This window comes from Hyperolius riggenbachi, chromosome 9 (assembly GCF_040937935.1).
Source record: "Hyperolius riggenbachi isolate aHypRig1 chromosome 9, aHypRig1.pri, whole genome shotgun sequence".
Taxonomy (NCBI): domain Eukaryota; kingdom Metazoa; phylum Chordata; class Amphibia; order Anura; family Hyperoliidae; genus Hyperolius; species Hyperolius riggenbachi.
Genome location: NC_090654.1, coordinates 225,935,984 through 225,956,871, shown reverse-complemented (window position 1 = coordinate 225,956,871; position 20,888 = coordinate 225,935,984). Strand labels below are relative to the sequence as shown.

General features: G+C 44.8%; 1 protein-coding gene across 2 annotated transcripts in view; it reads left to right on the top strand.

Moving 5' to 3' along the window:
• Positions 1 to 7,454: 7,454 nt before the first annotated feature.
• The window catches only part of SLC8A3 (solute carrier family 8 member A3), a 426,307-nt gene continuing 412,873 nt past the window's right edge, over positions 7,455 to 20,888 (top strand). For both annotated transcript variants that reach the window (XM_068254069.1, XM_068254068.1), the window contains exon 1: positions 7,455 to 7,789. The gene's annotated coding sequence lies outside the window, so the exon portion shown is untranslated. The remainder of the gene's footprint in view (positions 7,790 to 20,888) is intronic.

The following is a 20,888-nucleotide window of genomic DNA, read 5'->3' as shown; positions in this document are numbered from 1 at the left end:
TGCTCATAATAATAACTTCTATAGATACTTTGAATAGTGGTATTTATTAACAAACTGTTCCCCATCCCCTTCTTGCACCTCGGACACTGTAGTTGCCATTGGCAGGTTTTGGTGCGCCGTATCAATTGCTATGTATAGAGTGCTTGGGGGGCCCCCATTATAAAACTTGCATCGGGGCCCACAACTCCTTAGCTACGCCACTCAGACCAGGTCAATGCCACACACCGTTCTAGCAGCAGACACATCTCTAGAACAACTGTTAAGAGGAGATTGTGTGAATCAGGCATTCATGGTACAATATCTGCTAGGAACCACTGCTAAGGACAGGCAACAAGCAGAAGGGACTTTAAAATGAATTGAGAGGTGCGCTGGACATAATGTAACTCAATCTTTATTCACTCTTTATATGATCAACTATAAAAAACCAGCTATTAATGATGTTAATAAAGTAAAATATCAAATTTCACTCACACATACATATATGCACAATCATACCAGAGCGTACTGGTTCCCTTAAAAAATGGATATTGCACCATAAAAATCACAAATGATTGTAAAAAAATCTTTTTCGTATTATAAATATGTTACAAAGGGTAACAGTCAAGAATTAAGATTCAAAAAGAGACAGGGCTGAGGTACTAGGACAGAAATATTCCCATAGGCTGGAATCCAGTATTCCTGTGCAAAAGTCCGGGTTCCTAGTGCCAGTCCTAAACCTAATGGCGACAATGTAGTCTTTGCCTCAATCCTCAACCGTCTTCTACATGTAGATCATCCTTAAATGTACTTTAATAATATTTAAACGTGCTGAATTAAGTACCTCACCTCCTATGGCGTATCTTAGCGGGATAGTTCCAGTATTCCAGCTAAATCAGGGTAATCTCGAGCAGGACCCTTCAGAGTATGAATCCGGGTGAGCCTGTGTTTGAATCAGCAGCAACCAGCCGTCTCTCACCGCCGATTCCCGCTGCGGCGGCAACTTCCGGGTCTCCGTTCCTGGGTGATGATGTAACTTCCTCCAGTGCGTCTCACACTACTGCTCCAGCCACTTCCCTGCGTTCCACCAGAGCTCAATGTTTCGCCGTAAACTCTCCTGGACGGATGTAACTGTGGGGAAGTGCGCTGACTGGTAGATAAGATGGGGCGCCCCTCCACTTCTACTGCAGTCTGGTATAGATTAACATGTTTCGACGGTGCGACCGTCTTCATCAGAATCTCTGGAGCCACTGAACTGGTTGCCATCTTTATCAGCCGATGTCCAAACCACAGCTCCTCCCCCTCCTTTGTCATTAAAGGGATACTTCCACTAACATCTCTATCTTAAAGGCCAATTATGTCTATAAGAAAAAAGCCCCTAAAATATATATACTTAAGGGATATACACATTAATGGTTGCCCTTACAGTGTAATCCTGCAAGCTACAACCATCTCAAAAACGTTATAACAACCATATGTCATAAATTATGATTCATCATAAAAAATAAAAATAAGAGAATTTTTTAAAATGGAGGCTAATATATAATATCCCCTAGGGAACCAGTCACCCACAGGGAACCAGAATGCTCACTCATACAACACTCGCCAATTACTTCATAAATCCAAATAGCTCCATCTCCTCATTTAGTCCTTTCGGTGCAAGAGTATCTAGATTAAAAATCCACCTGCTTTCCTGCCTAGACATTTTGGCAAGGAAATCACCACCCCTCATATCCCTCCACTCCAAAATAAATAACATCCCTCACTCTACAATTGTGGTGGCTAGCAAAATGCTTGGAAAGTGGGTGTCCCCGCCACCCCTTCCCAATATTGTTCAGGTGTTCCCCAATACTACTAGATAGGGATCTCTTAGTACGCCCCACATATATCTTATCACAAGGACAGATTAGGCAGTAAACAACACCCCTGGTATCACATGTGATAAGCTCCCTGATCTTAAATGTCTCTCTACCCCCCCTGACTTCAGTGATTTTCCTATAGCCATTAGTTTTCCTACAGCTAACACACCTCCCACACCTTACAAATCCCCCCCATCTCCACCCTTGGGTTTGTGCACATAATCACCGGCTGCCAGTGCTACTTTCAGGCCTACATTTTGGGATTTCCTGTATGTGATAGCCGGATTGGTCGGTAAGATCCCATTTAGGACCTTATCCTCCCTTAAAATGGGCCAATGCTTCGCAATAATATTGCGCACCACTCTGCTACGTGGGCCATATCTTAAGTTCATTTTTAGGGAATGGTCCTGCTGGTCCCCAATACCCCTCTTACATAGCAAATCTTTTCTATCCATCCCCTCTACCTCCTTCTTTGCTTCCTCTATGGTCTCCTCAGTGTACCCTTTCTCCCTAAATCTGATTGACAAAGTATCCACTTCTGTTTTATATTGGGAATCTTCTGTACAATTGCGCTTCAGGCGTATAAATTGGCTTTTAGGAATGTTATCAAGCCACATAGGAAGATGACAGCTAGTAGTCAGAATGTAGTTGTTAACATCCGTAGGCTTCACAAAAGTGTGTGTTTTTAAACAACCATTCTCAACAGCGATACTCAAATCCAGAAAATTGACTTCCTTATCACTGATCTCTGATGTAATCTTAGGTTGACCGTATTACAATTCAACCTGTCCACAAACTCCCTCAGGGAACCCAAGCAGAAGAGACTTGTTTGGGCTAAAGAACACAAGGAATGGACATTAGACCAGTGGAAATCTGTGCTTTGGTCTGATGAGTCCAAATTTGAGATTTTTGGTTTCAACCACCGTTTCTTTGTGCGACGCAGAAAAGGTGAACGGATGGTCTCTACATGCCTGGTTCCCACCGTGAAGCATGGAGGAGGAGGTGTGATGGTGTGGGGGTGCTTTGCTGGTGACACTGTTGTGGATTTATTCAAAATTAACCACTTCACCACTGAGGGGTTTTACCCCCTGACCACCAGAGCAATTTTCACCTTTCAGCGCTCCTTCCATTCATTCGTCTATAACTTTATCATTACTTATCGCAATGAAATGAACTATATCTTGTTTTTTCCGCCACCAATTAGGCTTTCTTTAGATGGGACATTATGCCAAGAATTATTTTTTTCTAAATGTGTTTTAATGGGAAAATAGGAAAAATGTGGGGGAAAAAAAAATTATTTTTCAGTTTTCGGCCATTATAGTTTTTAAATAATGCATGCTACTGTAATTAAAACCCATGAAATGTATGTGCCCTTTTGTCCCGGTTATAAAACCGTTTAAATTATGTCCCTATCACAATGTTTGGCGCCAATATTTCATTTGGAAATAAAGGTGCATTTTTTTCAGTTTTGCGTCCATCCCTAATTACAAGCCTATAGTTTATAAAGTAACAGTGTTATACCCTCTTGACTTAAATATTTAAAAAGTTCAGTCCCTAAGGTAACTAATTATGTATTTTTTTTTATTGTAAATTTTTGAATTTTTTTTTAATTACAAAAAAAAAAAATGGGGAGTGTGGGAGGTAATGAGTTAATTTTTTGTGTAAAAGTCATTTATTTGTATGTGAAAAATGTGTAGGGTGTAGTTTACTATTTGGCCACAAGATGGCCACAGTAACTTTTTGCTTTATTGCGACCTCCAAGCCTCCTTCCGGAAGCTTGGAGGAAGAATAAGGAGGCTGGACACGTGAGTTTCTTCTCACAATGATCGCGCTGCCCATAGGAGAGCAGCGGGTCATTGTGGGGCTTAGATCAACGAACGGGAATGGATTTTCCCGTTCATTGATCTCCGGGCGAGCGGGCGGCGGCGTGTTTACTAGCGGCGGGCGGCGTGTTTACGAGCGGGAGCGCGGGCAGCGTCGGGAACGCGGAAAGTACGTGTTTCTCCGTCCCTGGTTGTCAAAGGATGGAAAAAGGGGCGGAGAAATACGTACGCGCGGGGGTAAAGTGGTTAAAGGCATACTGAACCAGCATGGCTACCACAGCATCTTGCAGCAGCATACTATTCCATCCGGTTTTGCGTTTAGTTGGACCATCATTTATTTTTCAACAGGACAATGACCCCAAACACACCTCCAGGCTGTGTAAGAGCTATTTGACCAGGAAGGAGAGTGATGGGGTGCTGCGCCAGATGACCTGGCCTCCACAGTCACCAGACCTGAATCCAATCGAGATGGTTTGGGGTGAGCTGGACCGCAGAGTGAAGGCAAAAGGGCCAACAAGTGCTAAGCATCTCTGGGAACGCCTTCAAGACTGTTGGAAGACCATTTCAGGTGACTACCTCTTAAAGCTCATGAAGAGAGTGCAAAGCAGTAATCAAAGCAAAAGGTGGCTACTTTGAAGAACCTAGAATATGACATGTTCAGTTGTTTCACACTTTTTGGTTATGTACTATACTGCCACATGTGTTAATTCATAGTTTGGATGCCTTCAGTGTGAATCTACAATGTTCATAGTCATAAAAATAAAGAAAACTCTTTGAATGAGAAGGTGTGTCCAAACGTTTGGTCTTTACTGTATTTGCATAAAATAATTGCATACATTTGCATAAACTCAGAAGTATTTGCATATCATTGATCATCCCTATTGAGGCAAAGACTACATGGGAGGAAATGATTATTTTTTTTAGTATTTATATTGCGCTAACATCGTCTGCAGCGCTGTATAGAGTATATATAGTCTTGTCTCTCTCACAATCTAGTCCCTACCATATTCATATGTCTGTATTGAGTAGTGCATGAATCATAGTCTAGGGCCAATTTTAGGGGGAAGCCAATTAACTTATATGTATGTTTGGGATGTGGGAGGAAACTAGAGTGCCCAGAGGAAACCCACACAGACATGGGGAGAACATGCAAACTCCTTGCAGATGTTGACCTTGCTAGAATACGAACCCGGGGACCCAGCGCTGCAAGGCAAGAGCGCTAACCACTATGCCACCATGCTGCCCAGTATGAAGGGTGTATGTTTATTTTGACTTTTTTAATTTAAGGGCCGGCTCTCGACTTTGTGAGGATGCGCCCCCCAGAAGTGGAATGATCGCACAGCACCCAACAATTTGCACCTACACGTTATAGCTGCGGTGAGCCCCCTCCCCCCAAAAAACACCCTCAGTATAGCTATAGAGTTTTTTTCTTTGGTGATTCTTGTAGGGGCCTACAATACCTAGGTGAGAAGTAGGGAGAGATCGGGATCCCAATGGTGAAGTATCGTCAGGTTTTGGTTAGGATGAACTTATATAAATATATACTCACAAAGGTGGGTTGCAGTTCCTGCAACCACCGTATAGGCTTGCTGGGAATTAACCATCCCTGCTCGGTACTCCAGGTCCTGCTGGATACTAGATGGGCGCTCTCTTGTAGTACGATAGACTTTCCAGAAAAACTGCAAAGCTATTACCTCCAAAGGAGGTCTGACTGGTAGTGGGTAGGATGGAGGCGCCCAATGCGTGTTCTATTTTAGTATTTTAAAATACAAATAAAAAATTATATAATAAAAAGAGAGGTAATTGCTTACCACTCCAGAAGATATAGACACCAGTTCAACTGGAAAAAGGTTTTATCCAAAAAGCAATCTGACAACGCGTTTCACGGGTCATGGTCCGCTTCCTCAGGTCAATACAAAATGCCTTGATAGCATAGGGGTTACAGTGTAGACGCCTCTAATGAAAGTATTTTAAAATACTAAAATAGAGTACACATTGGGCACCTCCGTCCTACACATTAGCCTCAGTATAGGTAGGTAGGCAGTTATAGGTGCCCCCAGTGTAGTAGCTAGGTACAGTTGCCCCCAGTGTGGTAGCTAGGTACAGCGGACCCCAGTATTGGTTGATCAGGCACTCTCTTCACTTCCTGTTTCTGCCTGGTGCTTCCCCCAGACTTCTGCTGCCTGAGGAAGTCTCCTCACTTGGCATCATGGGTGGACTGGGCCTGAATGTTTCCACTATGTCCCCTGGATCTCATTGATTTCTAATGTGGAATCTGCTAAACCACTAGTATTGGACCGCTTAGTGTAGTACACTGCTATGCAGTCACTGGTAGGGAAGGTCAATGAGATGCAAATAATTCTGAGTCGATGCAGGATTATGCAAATTCTGTATGTAAATTCATGCATCTTAAGAAATGGACCAATCAAATTAAACCTTGGTTAGATTTGTTTGGTCCATCTTCAAGCCACATACAGAATTTTTATACTCCTGCATCAACTCAGAATTATTTGCATAGCCGGCCTTTGATATGAGCGACCGGAGCGGTCGCTCAGGGCGCCAGCTTCCAAGGGGGCGCCTATAGCTGGTTGCCTATACTGAGGGCACCTATAGCTGGCTGCCTATACTGAGGGCACCTATAGCTGGCTGCCTATGCTGAGGGCTCCAACACCTGACTTCCTATACTGGGGACACCTATAGCTGGCTACCTATACTGAGGGCTCCAACACCTGACTTCCTATACTGGGACACCTATAGCTGGCTACCTATACTGAGGGAGGGCACCTACTCCTGGCTACCTATACTGGAGGCACCTACGCTTGGCTACCTATGGGGAGGATGGAGACCTTCAACTGACTTCCTATACTGGGGGCACCTATGCTTGGCAACCTATATTGAGGGCACCTATGCATGAAATCCTATACCGGGGGCACCTATACCTGGCTACCTACCTATACTAAGTCTGAGGGCAGTTTCGGGGGGGGGGGGTGCACTGCAGCTATAATGCGTGGTGCAAATTGTCGGTGCTGTGCTATCATTCTAAATGGGGGAGGAGGCGGCTAACTGTCCCACTGATTGTTTTTTATTTAATATTCCTGAAAGGTTCTAGCCTTCATTTTAAAGTGTATTCATGATAATGCACTCTTTCCATCCATTCGTGGTTATTAATAGTATTTTTTCTATTATACATACATGACGTGTCACAGAGATCTGAGCATTTGGCATGATGTGTCACGACATCAAAAAGGTTGGGAACCCCTATTCTAGGAGATATATCTGGAGAAAAGGGGAATTGCATATGGGCCTGTGTGTGTGTATACGTGCGCACGTGCGTGTGTGTGTGTATATGCACGTGGGAAAAGGATGAAGGGGGGGGGGGGGCACAAAAATCAGGTTTCGCTCAGGGCGCTGTGAAACTTAAGGCCGGCCCTGATTATTTGTAACTCATGGACCGTCCCTAGTTGCTGATCCTTGACCTATTCCTGTTTTTTAAATCGATAAACAGCCCAAAAATTAGTTAAATGATAAATCGATGACTACAGATCCCCAGCAGATTTGATTAAAAGAAAGTGTGAAATTCCACAAGACCAGCCTACACTGCAGGAAGGTTGCAATGGAAAAGTTGCATCTATTCTTTAGACACACTCCCTCACCAATGCCTGTTATACAGAGCATGTAAAAATTGTTAGATGCTCCCCCAGTGGAAGTCTGCATAACATGGCTGCTGATATTTTGCAACAGTAAAGACTTTGCTTAATATCTCTCCATGTACTTTGCAATGAGCCTGAAATGAAAGGATGAGCAGCACAGGCGTGTTCCTCATCATCATCATTCCCCTCCTCAGCCTGTCCACACATTACTGCATGGGATTGGATTTACACCAGCAGCAGCAGCTCCTCTTCCTCCTGTGTGTCTTCAGATGCGCTGCCCTGCTTCCCCTGACAGCTGCGAAAGAGAGGAGAGAGAATTTTTAGCAAGTAAGGCAATTTGGAGTGATATGCAAAGGATCCCTCCCCCTACCCAGGCACCGATTCACCAGGAGATGCAATGGGCGCTGGGCAAAAAGCCTGAGATTCTGAATTGGAAATCAGCACCAAAAGCAGGAGCAGCCGAGCCAGCACCGCACAAGGGGTAAGTGGAGAGCTCGCCAGAGCCGCACATATGCTGCCTGTATGAGAAGCCTATGCCGGTGATCTGCTCATTGCATAGCCTGGCCGCTCGCTCTACGTGATCCCCTGCATGATACAGGTGACAGGGGGAATCGGGATCACCCCTGCAGATAGGGGGACCGCTGTCAGCCCATCGTATGCCTCTCTGGGGGTGCTGCAATGTGTGGCCGGAGTCCCCCGGCGTCTCAAAGGGTTAATGAGGTCTTTCCCTTCATATCTAGCGTTACTGATTTCATTAGTGCAACCCCAGGGCGGTTTGCAGCGCGCAGATCCGAATGTGGGAATCATTCTGCGTTAACTCTGCTCTGGCCGTCATCACCATCATCGCTATCACATAGGGAGCTGCTGGGGAACGTGTGGCCGCTTTATTAACCCTTCACGGGCCTCTCCAAGTAGTGACAAAGTTACCGTATTGGTGTGGTCGTAGCAGCTCCATTTTTGATGACTGCAGCTGGGGAGGCTGAACTCCTAAAGGTAGCTGTACATCCAGCGACTTGGTGGCTGATCGACCATCCGATTTGATTATTATAATTGGATGAAAATTGTTGCCGCCAAGAGAATGCCCGATCGATGATGAGACCAATTTCGTTGTATCGATTGGACGTGCTGCATGATGTAGGGCCGACATGCTCTATCAGGTGTGTGGCGGTATCGGCGTGCAATATTGGGACGAGCGATAAACGCAACAGAACCCCCATGCTGTTCCCCTGCTGTAAAACCTGCCCCCCCAGATGCCCTCTGCAGTATACTTAACCTGCCTATTTTCCGCCGCTGGCTCTTTCCACATACACATGTCCCACATGGTTGCCAGCGTAACATGGGCACGCGTGTGACGTCACTGGGGGAGCACATTTTACATTAGGAGAGGCGGCGGATGAGGCGTCACAAGGCCAACTCCCGAGAAATTTCATGCTGAAAACAATCGGGAATCGGCCTGCAGATTCAATCAGAACGAGATCTGTCTCTTGGTCGATCTGTCCATAAATCGTCTGATGTATGGGCACCTTAAGGGATCATTTGATGCGATTTTCACAATCTGAAGTAAACAGAAGGTAATTTTCGATTGTTCCCATAAACGGGTCGATTGGGGCATTTTCTCTCTTCCAATTCAGTCCTAAAATCCAACATTCAGATCAATTTACATTTTCTGTTCCAATTGACCAAAGGATCATTTTACATCGATTTCGCCACACACGACACAGTTTTATGTACAGTATGATATTTAAAGATCGCATCTGATGATAAAATTGTATTGGTAATGGGCACCTTAACACTTGTCATCTGTCAGACCTAGAACCTACTTCATGTAAAATCGGAATTAACCCCTCAAATGCTAGCTTGTTGAAATGAAGAGAGCAGATTTAGCACATGGACTTGAACGTGACGCTGCACACATGATATGCTGATTGGCTATTATTAACCTTTCATAGATCCATCCTTAGTTGTATTAACTATCTGCAGTAGATATATGTCCTATTTTAATCTAAAATGATGAAAGCGGTACCTATTTGGGTAATGCTATAAACACACCGATAACGGCCCAATCTAGCAAGCACAGATCAATTATACAGCCGGCTTTTTGGCTGGCCCTCAGCTTTCAGTAGAGATCGAATCAAGAACTGATTGAACTGTCAGCGTCATACTGCTTGATGCAGCATAATGTTTTGCGACCCCTGATTGCTCCCAGTTGCTCCTCCCCTACACACGTTTAGCAGAGATTATTTAACATGCCCAATCATCCCTTCAATCGATAAACTGTTTAAAGCCATCCAAAACTTGATGGGATTGTTTGGGGTGAGAGATCAGTGCCAGAATCAATCGAAATGATCACTTCAGCTGGAAAGATCGAGATGTGTGTGTGGTCAGACTTTCTTGTAACAGCTGTCCCGTTGTTCATTGGTTTCTTATTTCTATCTAATGGCGTATAGTTGTACCTGTGTGGGTTAGGAATAGGATTGCCAGCTCACTCCTTTATTAATGAAGGCTGAATGTGAGTTTTGTAGCAAGCTGGGAACCATTATTACTTGCTTAACTCTTCCATGCACTGGAATGATGCAGGCAGTTCATCCTGTACAACTCTTCACATTGACAACTTTATAGGCATGTGTGTGTAGGTAGATATAAGCATGTAACTATACTGTCTTGTGTGAGGGCTTGCATACAAAAAAGGTAGGTCACTTGGGCGAGTAGCAGGCATTTACCACTAATCGCTAGCGATTGCTAGCGCTTTTTAAAGCGCAAGTGCATTGTTAAGTATGCGGCAGTGATCTCACTGCCTGGATCGCTGGCGATTCGCGATTAGTGTGAAATGCAAGAGCGCTAAATGCAGCATTTTTTACGCAATTGCAATGTATTTCAATTGCAAATCGCAATCTCTCAAACGCGAAAAAGTCCAGTGAAAATGATGCGCTTATCGTAAAAATCGGCCATGCAAAACACTAGCACTAATCGCTATCGATTTGCGATCTCAAGTGTGAGCCTGACCTGCTGTGCTGCTATATCAGTGGTAAACCGTTAACCCTTCATGTTACCTGCAATTAAAAAAAATAAAAATAAAATCCATGTATGTGGCTGTGTTTTTAGAACGTAGGTGTATATGGTAGTGTTAAATCATCTCCACAAAAGTATTAGAATTCCGACTAAGAAAAATCAATGTAATATGAGATCAGCCTGTGGGCAATTAGGCTTTGAGCTTGTTTTTATTAATGTTTTGTTAAATGAGATATGGACTCATAACACAGGGGAATAAACCCTCTGAAACGCTGTTACATCCAGGCACTGGTACATCAGGCCCAATAAACCTATAGCTACTGGAGTTGCACTGCAGCGTCAGTGTCACAAGGCCTAACAACAAGATTGCCGTTTTGATATTTTTAGCTCTGTAGTATTAGTAGAAATATATATCCTCCAGAGTAACTAGATTGTATTCAGCAGTTCCGTCTGTAAATATACACTTAAAAGTTACATGGCGAGAGAGATCGCATTGCATCCTTTTGCAATATGATACTCTTTTGATTCATTCCAAGGCTTGATTGGTGCCAGAAAAAAAGAAGTGATTCATCAGGCTTGCGCTGTTCAAACAACTGTAGCTTAGTACCACAATCAGAAATGATCTGACTTTGGTAAACTTAAATCTAAACGGTCGCTATCAATTACTGGGCTTTGCCCTAGTAATGGCATTAATCTGGTCATTTTGAGGTTATGCTTGAAGCTTACAGTGAATCTGTTAGAGGACACATCTTTGTATGTATTTATTTTTGTTTATATATATTTATGTACCGGACACTGGAAGTCCTGAGGGCCCTTTTCCACTAGCGGCGTTTGCGATGCTGAAACGCAAAATCGCAAACCGCTAGTGATTTTGAAATCGCTACGGTTTGCTTTTTAACATAGGAATCGCGGTAGGTAATTTCCATTACCGCGATTCGTTTTTGACTCAAACACGATCGCACCGCGGAGCGATCTTTGCCGCGATTTTGCTATGCAGTGCATTGCATAGCAAAATCGTGAACGCAATCGCCGGGAAGTTTCCTGCACTTGCGATTCAGCAATCGCTAGCGTTTAGCGCGAACGCTAGCGATTGCTAGTGGAAAAGGGCCCTGAGTGTGAATGGGACTTCCAATAGGTTACCCTCTGAGGCCTCGTTCACATTGCGTTCCATTTGCTTTAGCATTCGCGTGTGGCGTTTTTGGAGGAGTTTTTTTTTTTCTCCTCCCAGTGCTCGGGTGGGTGCTGCGGTTTTTGTAAAGCGCTTCAATAAGCGATTTTTTAGAGCGATTGCGTTTTTTTCACTCCCTGACGTTGGTCAGGAAGTAAACTCTTTGACCCAGAAAAAAAGACATGCAATGTATTTATTCTTAAAAACTCAAACGCAATCGCTGCCCAAAGCGATATTGTGAGCATTAGCGGTTTCCCTATAACTTCCATTGAGGAGGAATCGCCTCAAAAATGGTACATGCAGTGCTTTCCTGAGCGGATCGGAAACGAACCGCTCAGATGTGAACTCTCTCATAGGGAATCATTGCACAAGCGCTTTTAGGGTTATTTTGAAAATCGCCTGCGCTTGAAAAAAGGGCAAAAACGCCTTAGTGTGAACGAGCCCTGAAACATGATTTGCCCCATAATTTTACTTATTTTTTTCTGTGTTAAATGAGCTTGCTTTCAGCTCCCCTGCACCTTGCACACACTTGGACTGACACAGCAGCTGGGGGTGGGAGTTATACCACACAATAGAAGCCTGAAGGAGGGGAGGTGCATCCCCCAGTCTCTTTTATCCTTTGCATCGACTGGTTAAAGTGAGTGTTTACCATTTTAAAAATAAAAAAGTCGGATACTCACCTAAGGAGAAGGAAGGCTCGGTCCTAATGAGCCTTCCCTCTCCTCTCCCGGTCCCCGGTCCCGCGCAGGTTCCCCCGTGGCAGTATTCGACCAGTTCGGTCAAATACTGCCACTTCCGCATGCCGAAGGGAGCTTTCGGAAGCCTTCGGGAGCGCTCGGGCTCCCGAAAACGGGCCGCTCCATACTACGCATGCGCGAGCGCCCTCTGACGCACTCGCGCGTGCGTAGTATGGAGCGGCCCGTCTTCGGAAGCCCGAGTGCTCCTGAAGACCTCCGAAGTCCCTGTGGCGGCGGACGCGAACGGGGGAGCCAGCGTAGCCCCTAGGGCACCGGGAGAGGAGAGGGAAGGCTCATTAGGACCGAGCCTTCCCTCTACTTAGGTGAGTATCCGACTTTTTTATTTTTAAAATGGTAAACACTGGCTTTAAGGCTTTGCATTGTCTTGGGGATGTGGTGATCCTGCTGCATCCCATCGCAATGCAAAAAACAGACATATGACCCTGCAGCAGAGTGCACAGATGAGGTCATATGCTTAGGGCCGCCCCCTGCTCAGTGCTGTACTCCTTGTTGGGCAGGAAGTAAGTCACTGGGATTCCTCTTGGTTTGCCCATGCGTGCCGCAACGCGCCGAGTTCTGTTGTCTACACATAGTGCGTGGCCCATAGACTTTCATTACCCCAAGCAGCATGCGTTAAGCTGGGTGCTTGCGGTAATGCACTATTGCCCTTGTGTCAGCTCTGTTACTTCTGTCGCACCGGTGCGCAAGAGACTGCAATAAGTGTAAGTCTCCATAGACTTTCAGTGCTTTTGCGGCCCCTTATGGCAAAATGGGGTAACACAACCCAGGTTTAGCCTGAAAGTGTAAAAGGGACTTCAAAGCTAGTTAACCTCCTGGGCGTTACGGACGAGCTGAGCTTGTCCAGTAACGCCACAGTGCATTGCTCAGGCCCGGGTGGGCCGATTTGCATAATTTTTTTTTTCAAACATGCAGCTAGTACTTTGCAAGCTGCGTGTTTGTTGCGATCGCCGCCGCTACCCGCTGCGAAAGAGGTCCCCCCCCCGCAGACCCCTTGCGCAGCCTGGCCAATCACCACCAGGCTGCGCTATGGGGTGGATCGAGACTCCCCCTGATGTCACAACGTCGATGACGTCATTCCGATCATTGCCATGGCGACGGGGGAAGCCCATACAGGAAATCCCGTTCAGAACGGGATTTCCTGTTGGGTATGATCGCCGGCGGCGATCGGAGGGGTGGGTGGGATAGTGAAGGGAGGGGTAAAGCATGTAGCTGGCGCTAGGCTAGCTACATGTTTTTTTTTAAAAAAAAAATTGCTGAAAAAAAACCCTGCCGTGCGCCACAATTAATCAAAACGCCAGGGAGGTTAATACAAACCGTCAACAGTGGGGTATTCACCAACTGTCAGCTGCTTCTATTGTGTGTTTTTTTGTTTTTTTTTTTTGTTTTTTTTTTTCTTATCCTAGCATTGATTAGCTATATTAGAGGTTTTGGTGGTGGTATGGCACATAAGGTGGCCATACATAATTTGATTATTTTTTTATTTATTTTACATTTTAAAAGATTAATCAAACATCATTTTCTGCCTTGCTCAATCAGCCTTTTTTTTTTGAATTTTCTACAAAATGTACCTAGATTTTTTTGGGATTCCACTGCCCCCCTACAATATACTGCCAACTACATGTGAATATTGGAAGCAGAGCAGACAGCACTGCCAAATGTAACACACATTTAGTTATTCATTTGCAAGGCTAAAATAATTAACAGGCCAATTATTTTATGCTACATCCAGTGTCACTTAACCTTTTCAACCCATGTCTGATCCTACAAATCAATAGCTCAGACACTGTATGCAGATGGCAGATGGATACATCAGGGTAAGGGCTGGCAACCTTGCTTAAAGGACAACTAAAGTGAGCGCTATATGGTGGCTGCCATATTTATTTCCTTTTAAACAATACCAGTTGCCTGGCATCCCTACTGATCTATTTGGCTGCAGTAGTGTTTGAATAACACCAGAAACTAGCATGCAGCTAATCTTGTCAGATCTGACAATAATGTCAGAAACACCTGATCTGCATGCTTGTTCAGGGTCTGTGGCTGTAAGTATTAGAGGCAGAGGATCAGCATGATACCAGGCAACTGGTATTGCTTAAAAGGAAATAAATATGGCAGCCTTCATATCACTCTCATCTCTGGTTCACTTTAATCCACAAAGGGTTGGAACCCACTAGAGTGCTTTTTTGAGCATTTAGGGAGCACTTTAAATCACTAGCGATTTCTCTAAACGCTCTGCCAATGTAAATAAATGTAACAAATTCCACAGTATCGATTAGCAAAATCACAATCGCAGGACATGCAGCATTTTGGGAGCGTTTGTGCTTCAATGTAAAGTATTGAAGCACTGACGAATCGAATCGCTCAGGAATTGTTACACATAGCGATTTGTGTGATTTTTTTTTTTTTTAATTACTGAACACTGTAAAAAAAATATTGATAGGTTGAAAGGACCGATCAGAATTAAAAGCGCTAATTGCAAATCGCTACACAATCGCTTGCAAAAAGCTTAGACTTTTTAAAATCGCTCACAAAAGTGCCAGAAAATGCTCATGGAATCGCTTACAAAGCGCTACTTAAAAATGCTAGCGATTGCTCTAGCGATTTTGTAGTGGGTTCCAGGCCGAAATCAGGCAAATGTGCAAAGACCAAGCAGTTGAAGTCAACAGTGAGTCTCTCAACCAATACAGTATATAGTGAACAGAGGCGCCAGAAGGATAAAATTCACTAAAAGTTTTAAAAATGCTAAGGAGGCAGTGGTGGACTTACCTCCTTGAAGCAGACACATAGACTGTTAAGGTCCGTACACACGCCGGACTTTAGGCAACGACGGGTCCGTCGTTGCCTCCCGCTGGGTGGGCGTGCCAGCGACAGTCCGGCGTGTGTACGCTCTGTCGTCAGACTGATACGGCTGTTTCTGAGCGATCCGCCGGGCGTGTGTACGCTGCTTTAGATTCAAAAGAGACAAATTTATTGACATACTCCGAATACAATGTTGCCACATAGAGCAACATTGTATTCGGAGTATGTCAATAAATTTGTCTCTTTTTGAATCTGACAGTCTATGGCCTCAATTCACTAAGCTTCTCTCCTGTCTTCAATAGCGTTTCTCTAGTTATCACCCTGGAGACGAGGCATGTAGTACTCAGGAAACATTTTACCTCAGGCAAACCTAAAGTTAACTCTTCTGTCTTTAAGTTAAGTGTTCAATCCTTAAAATAACTCCAGAGTTAAAGACAGGTTGTTAATTAACTGCCTGTGAAAATAACTACAGAGGAGGTAAATTAACTACAGAGGAGGTTTAAGGAATGAAGAGATAAGATAACTGTCTCACTGTGTAGAGGTAAGTTTTCTCTTGCCTTATCTCCAGCATGATCTTAGTGAATTGAGGCCATCTGCTTCCTTCTGGTGCCTCTGTTCACTGTATACTATACCAGTGTCCACCCCGGGTGGAGGGGTGTTTTACCCCCTTCTTTCTTCTGATTTACAGAGAGCGACAGAGTCTAATTAGACAGGTCTAATCTCCCCACCTGCATTTACAGTGGTTGCCTTTGAGGGTTTGTGAGTATTACTTATAAATTCAACATTGTACCAATCTGCACCAGTACGTATTACACTATATTGGGCTCTCGGTGTCCCCTCCTTATATCTCAACCAATACAGGTGCTGGATAACAAAAGCAACCAATCACACAGCCCACAACAGTGAAGAACTTGATTATAAATAGATGTTCCCGGTAGTCTGAGAACATGTAATAGCCATGGAATATCTCTCTCTCTCTCTCTCTCTCTCTCTCTCTCTCTCTCTCTCTCTCTCTCTCTCTCTCTCTCTCTCTCTCTCTCTCTCTCTCTCTCTCCTCTCTCTCTCCTCCTCTCTCTTCTCTCTCTCTCTCTCTCTCTCTCTCTCTCGTCTCTCTATCTCTCGCTCTCTCTCTCATGTTATTCAATTTTCCCAGTCCCCTTCTCTCTCTTTTTCTGCACAGGTAAACTGAGAACCAATGTTATTCAATTTTCCCAGTCCCCTGCATGCATTTTTTTTCTATCATTACATTAGCTTCTGTGATAAAACTTGCATGTTTTCATAGATACAGACACACATTGGGGCTTGATTCACTAAACCATGATAACTCAAATATCACACCTTATCAAAGTTAAATTGTCTTATCAGAGTAACATAGCAAGCGCTACGAACCTGCAGGGTCTCAGGGCAGGACAAGTGCCTTTGCCAATTAGCAGGCATAAGTTTGTAGCGCTTGCTATGCTACTCTGATAAGGTGTGATATCTTTGATAAATTTTTATATTTGAGTTATCACGGTTTAGTGAATCAAGCCCATAGTGTGCAGAAAACACATACAGAAAACCGCCAGACAAGTGCACTCTCAGCCTCAGCTTATTACACTCGCTTGCTCTGCTGCACTCTCCAGCATCCCCTCAGTTCAGAGCACTTGGGGAGGGGTAAAGAGGCTGGGCGCTGTGCAGAAGAGCTTGCTGCACACTGAATAGGGACTGTCTACAAATCTTTGTCTACAAAATGTTGTATTATTCGTTAAGTGGCTGAACAGATGCAATCATTACAATTGTACAGAGAATAGCAAGCTTTTTTTTCCTTCGTGCCCAGACTCCTCAAGCATTACTACGGGACACAGCACTTGGGCAGGGGTAGAAAGGCTGGGGGTGGAACAGCGCTGTGCGCAATACCCTGCTGAACACTGAATACGGACTGTCTACAAATCTTCTTTGTCTGCAGAACTTTGTAGGATTCCTTATCAGTAGCCGTGCAGATGCAGTCATTAGAACAATTGTGCAGAGAGCAGTTTTTTTTTCTCTCTTTGCCCTTAGTTGTCTGTGGCTTCTTTGCCCCCCTTCAGCTGCATCCCTTGCAGGGTCTATTGTTACGTCTTTGATTAGCACTGCAGTTTGTCACTCCCCTGTAAACATTTTTGTTAACAGCAAGTGGGCCATCCATGTGTGAGCACCCAGGAGTGGGAGGATGTCACTACTTGTTTTGAAGTATTTACTCCATCACCCCAGTTGTTTCATTATTTAGTTTTGCCCCATTGTTGGAAACTTCCCTTGTTGTTGTTTTATTTTCCACGGGCAGTTGATAGGCAGTGAAAAGACTGTCAAACTCTCACAACTGCTCACTGCTGCTTGGTAACTGCTTGCTGAGCGTGCAGTTCAGCTACCTGTGGAAAAGGGCCTTCACTCTCCCTATCCTTTATCTGAATCTCGGTTATATCATAGCTGTGCCTCAGTGCCGATATTCGGAGCTCTGCCCCACATACTGCAGTAATAGCAGGCACTCTGCTACAGTGTAGCCAAACTGCAGCTATTTAATAGCCAAACTCTATCGCTTGTCTATTAAACGGCCAATCACCGGTGCCCAATTAACCCTCCCCTGCGCTAGACTACTCCCGAAGCTGAGGAGCAATTCCTCACTAGACAAGTGCAGGCGCCTAAGTGAAACCCCCGGCAACCATAGCTGTAAATTTACATTAAGGTCTATAGCAGTGCTTGGTTTAAAATGATGGGCAATGTGCCCTTCCGGACCAGTGTTCTTCCAGTGTTATCCAGGTGGTGCTGCAGAAGCTGCAACATTTCTTAAAGTGACAATAGTAAAAGAAGGTCCGCACTGATGTCTCCACTCCAATGTAGTTTATTCAGGACATGTCCAGTTCAGGTAAAACACTTAGACTAACATGTTTCGGACTCCAAGTCCTTAATCATAGTTGACTATGATTAAGGACTTGGAGTCCGAAACATGTTAGTCTAAGTGTTTTACCTGAACTGGACATGTCCTGAATAAACTACATTGGAGTGGAGACATCAGTGCGGACCTTCTTTTACTATTGTTGCTCATTGGGTTTGGCCACTCGTGTTCCTGCACTGTCCCACCCAGTACGGTGTAGCGGTACTTCTGTCTACATTTCTTAAAGTGGACCCGAACTCAGAACTTCCTCTCTACTCTAAAAGATAATCAACAGCATAATAACCTTTTAAAGAAAAACATTTCTTTATTACAGCTGATACAATCCCTGCAATAAATCTACATTGTGTCCTACGTCCTGCTTTCATGGAAGCAGACATAGGGTTAACATCTTGTGTTTACAAATTGGCTGCTCTCCTGAGGCAGTCAGCTGACACAGCTGAGAGATCAAATTACAGTTGTGATTAGTCACAGATGAGGGGGAATTAGACAGGCTAAACTCTCTAAATACATAGAGGGTGCTTTTCCTTCTGTCAAGAGTCCAGGTCCCCTTTATGGCAACAGCTTCACAGTAACCACTAACCACAATCTACTCGTCTGTTGGAAACATCTTGCTAAGGAGAATGGCAAGCTTCATTTCAGCTTCTTCCTCGAGCAAAACAATTTCACAATACAACACAAAAAGGAAAGTAACCATGGCAATGCTGATGGATTGTCCTGCCTAACAAAGCCAGGAGAAGTTTGTAAAAATGAAAAGGAATCCTGTAACTTCCTATGGAGGGGAGTTGTGATAAAGGTGAGGTCTGACAAAACCCAAACTGTGTGGGGAGAATGAGGAAGTAATGTTGAACACCCTGCCGCCAGCATTTCCCAAAATGTGAAAGTCAGAAGCAAATCAAGCCCCTTAAAATCGGATAAGTGCTATAAGCAAGCACGGGTTGGGGCTCGGGAGTAAAAAGCTGTAACAGTAGCACTGTTGATGTATCATGAAAGTTATTAAGGCCTGGGACCATACATCCAAAAACGGCAGCGTAAAAATGTGGGCACAGGGTAAAGCCAAAAAACGACTCCCTGCTCCTGCAAAAGTCCTGGCGGTGTTGATTACTATACCCCCTCCAGGCCACCATGGACACTGGAGAAATACGTAATTGGCTTGCAGCTATTACTGGTGGGTGAATTACACTGTTTTTATAGTAATTTTGGCTCCCGTCTTGTGACAGCGCCCAAATTACTGTTTGAGCGCCGCTATATCTGTAATTCACATTACGGTCTATGGCGGCACATGGTGTGCTCAAATTTCCTGGGGTCTTTTTGCCTGTCTCTGGCCTGGAAGCTGCTGGCAGCACTTTTCTAAGTGCTTTTCAAACCGCAAGCACTTAGAAAAGCACCGCTAAAGGTTTACAGGCCTTAGGGCAGGTTCCTTACAAAGGGGTCTCATCAGACTTTTTTTTTTTTTTTACCGTTAGGATTTGAAATTAGCTGTGGTGGCGTTTAGCAGTACCCAACAGTGAAGCTGCGGTATTGACACCTAAATGCCGAAACTGTATACAAAGTAAGGACTTTAGTGAGCTTTCTTGTGTATTATCACCACTTTGTAATGTGAGAATGGTGATAGAAGTCATCATTTTATTGCATCTCATAGGCCTGGTGCACACCAAAACCCGCTAGCAGATCCGCAAAATGCTAGCAGATTTTGAAACGCTTTTTCTTAATTTTCTGTAGCGTTTCAGCTAGCATTTTGCGGTTTTGGGAAGCGTTTTTGGTGTAGTAGATTTCATGTATTGTTACAGTAAAGCTGTTAACAAAAACGCCTGCAAAACCGCTCTGAACTGCCGGTTTTCAGAGCGATTTGCGTTTTTCCTATACTTTACACTGGAGGCAGAAACGCCTCCGCAATCCAAAATCTGCAGCAGCCCGGGAGTATGCGTTTCTGCAAAATGCCTCCCGCTCTGGTGTGCACCAGCCCATTGAAATACATTACCCTAGCGTATCCGCAGCCGCAAGCGGATCGAAAAACGCTGCCGAACCGCTCTGGTGTGCACTAGGCCATAAAGTTATACAATGCCAGCATCTCACACAGAGTTGTTCTCACCAATACCTATCTCTGCTGTAGCTCACAGACTAACTAATTGTAATGAGTGTCTGGCTCCTTCAAGCATGCGATCAGATTAACCTGCTGGGCGGTCTGGACGAGCTCAGCTCGTCCAGTACCGCCGGAGCCTGCCGCTCAGGCCCTGCTGGGCCGATTTGGCTCAAATAAAGTGCAGCACACGCAGCCGGCACTTTGCCAGCCGCGTGTGCTGCCTGATCGCCGCCGCTCTGCGGCGATTCGCCGCGAGCAGCGGCGAAAGAGGGTCCCCCCAGCCGCCTGAGCCCAGCGTAGCCGGAACAAAAAGTTCCGGCCAGCGCTAAGGGCTGGATCGGAGGCGGCTGACGTCAGGACGTCGGCTGACGTCGATGACGTCACTCCGCTCGTCGCTATGGCGACGATATAAGCAAAACAAGGAAGGCCGCTCATTGCGGCCTTCCTTGTTTATTCTGGGCGCCGGAGGCGATCGGAAGAACGCCTCCGGAGCGCCCTCTAGTGGGCTTTCATGCAGCCAACTTTCAGTTGGCTGCATGAAATAGTTTTTTTTTTATTCAAAAAAAACCCTCCCGCAGCCTGCCTGGCGATCTTAATAGAACGCCAGGCAGGTTAAGGGTTGGTTCACACTATGACCAATTGAGCTCAGTTTGCCAATGGCTAGCGATCAGTAAAGCAGTGTCACCCTATGAGGGCATTCTCACTTGCTGCCGGTACCATTTTTGGAGCAATTTTTCTTAAAGGAATGTGCAAAAAATGCACATTCCCTTAGGGCTCTTTCACAGTGCGACATTAAAATCACACGTTACAACAACAACATGTAACACACAATAACTTACAGCAATGAAAAATCAATGGGCT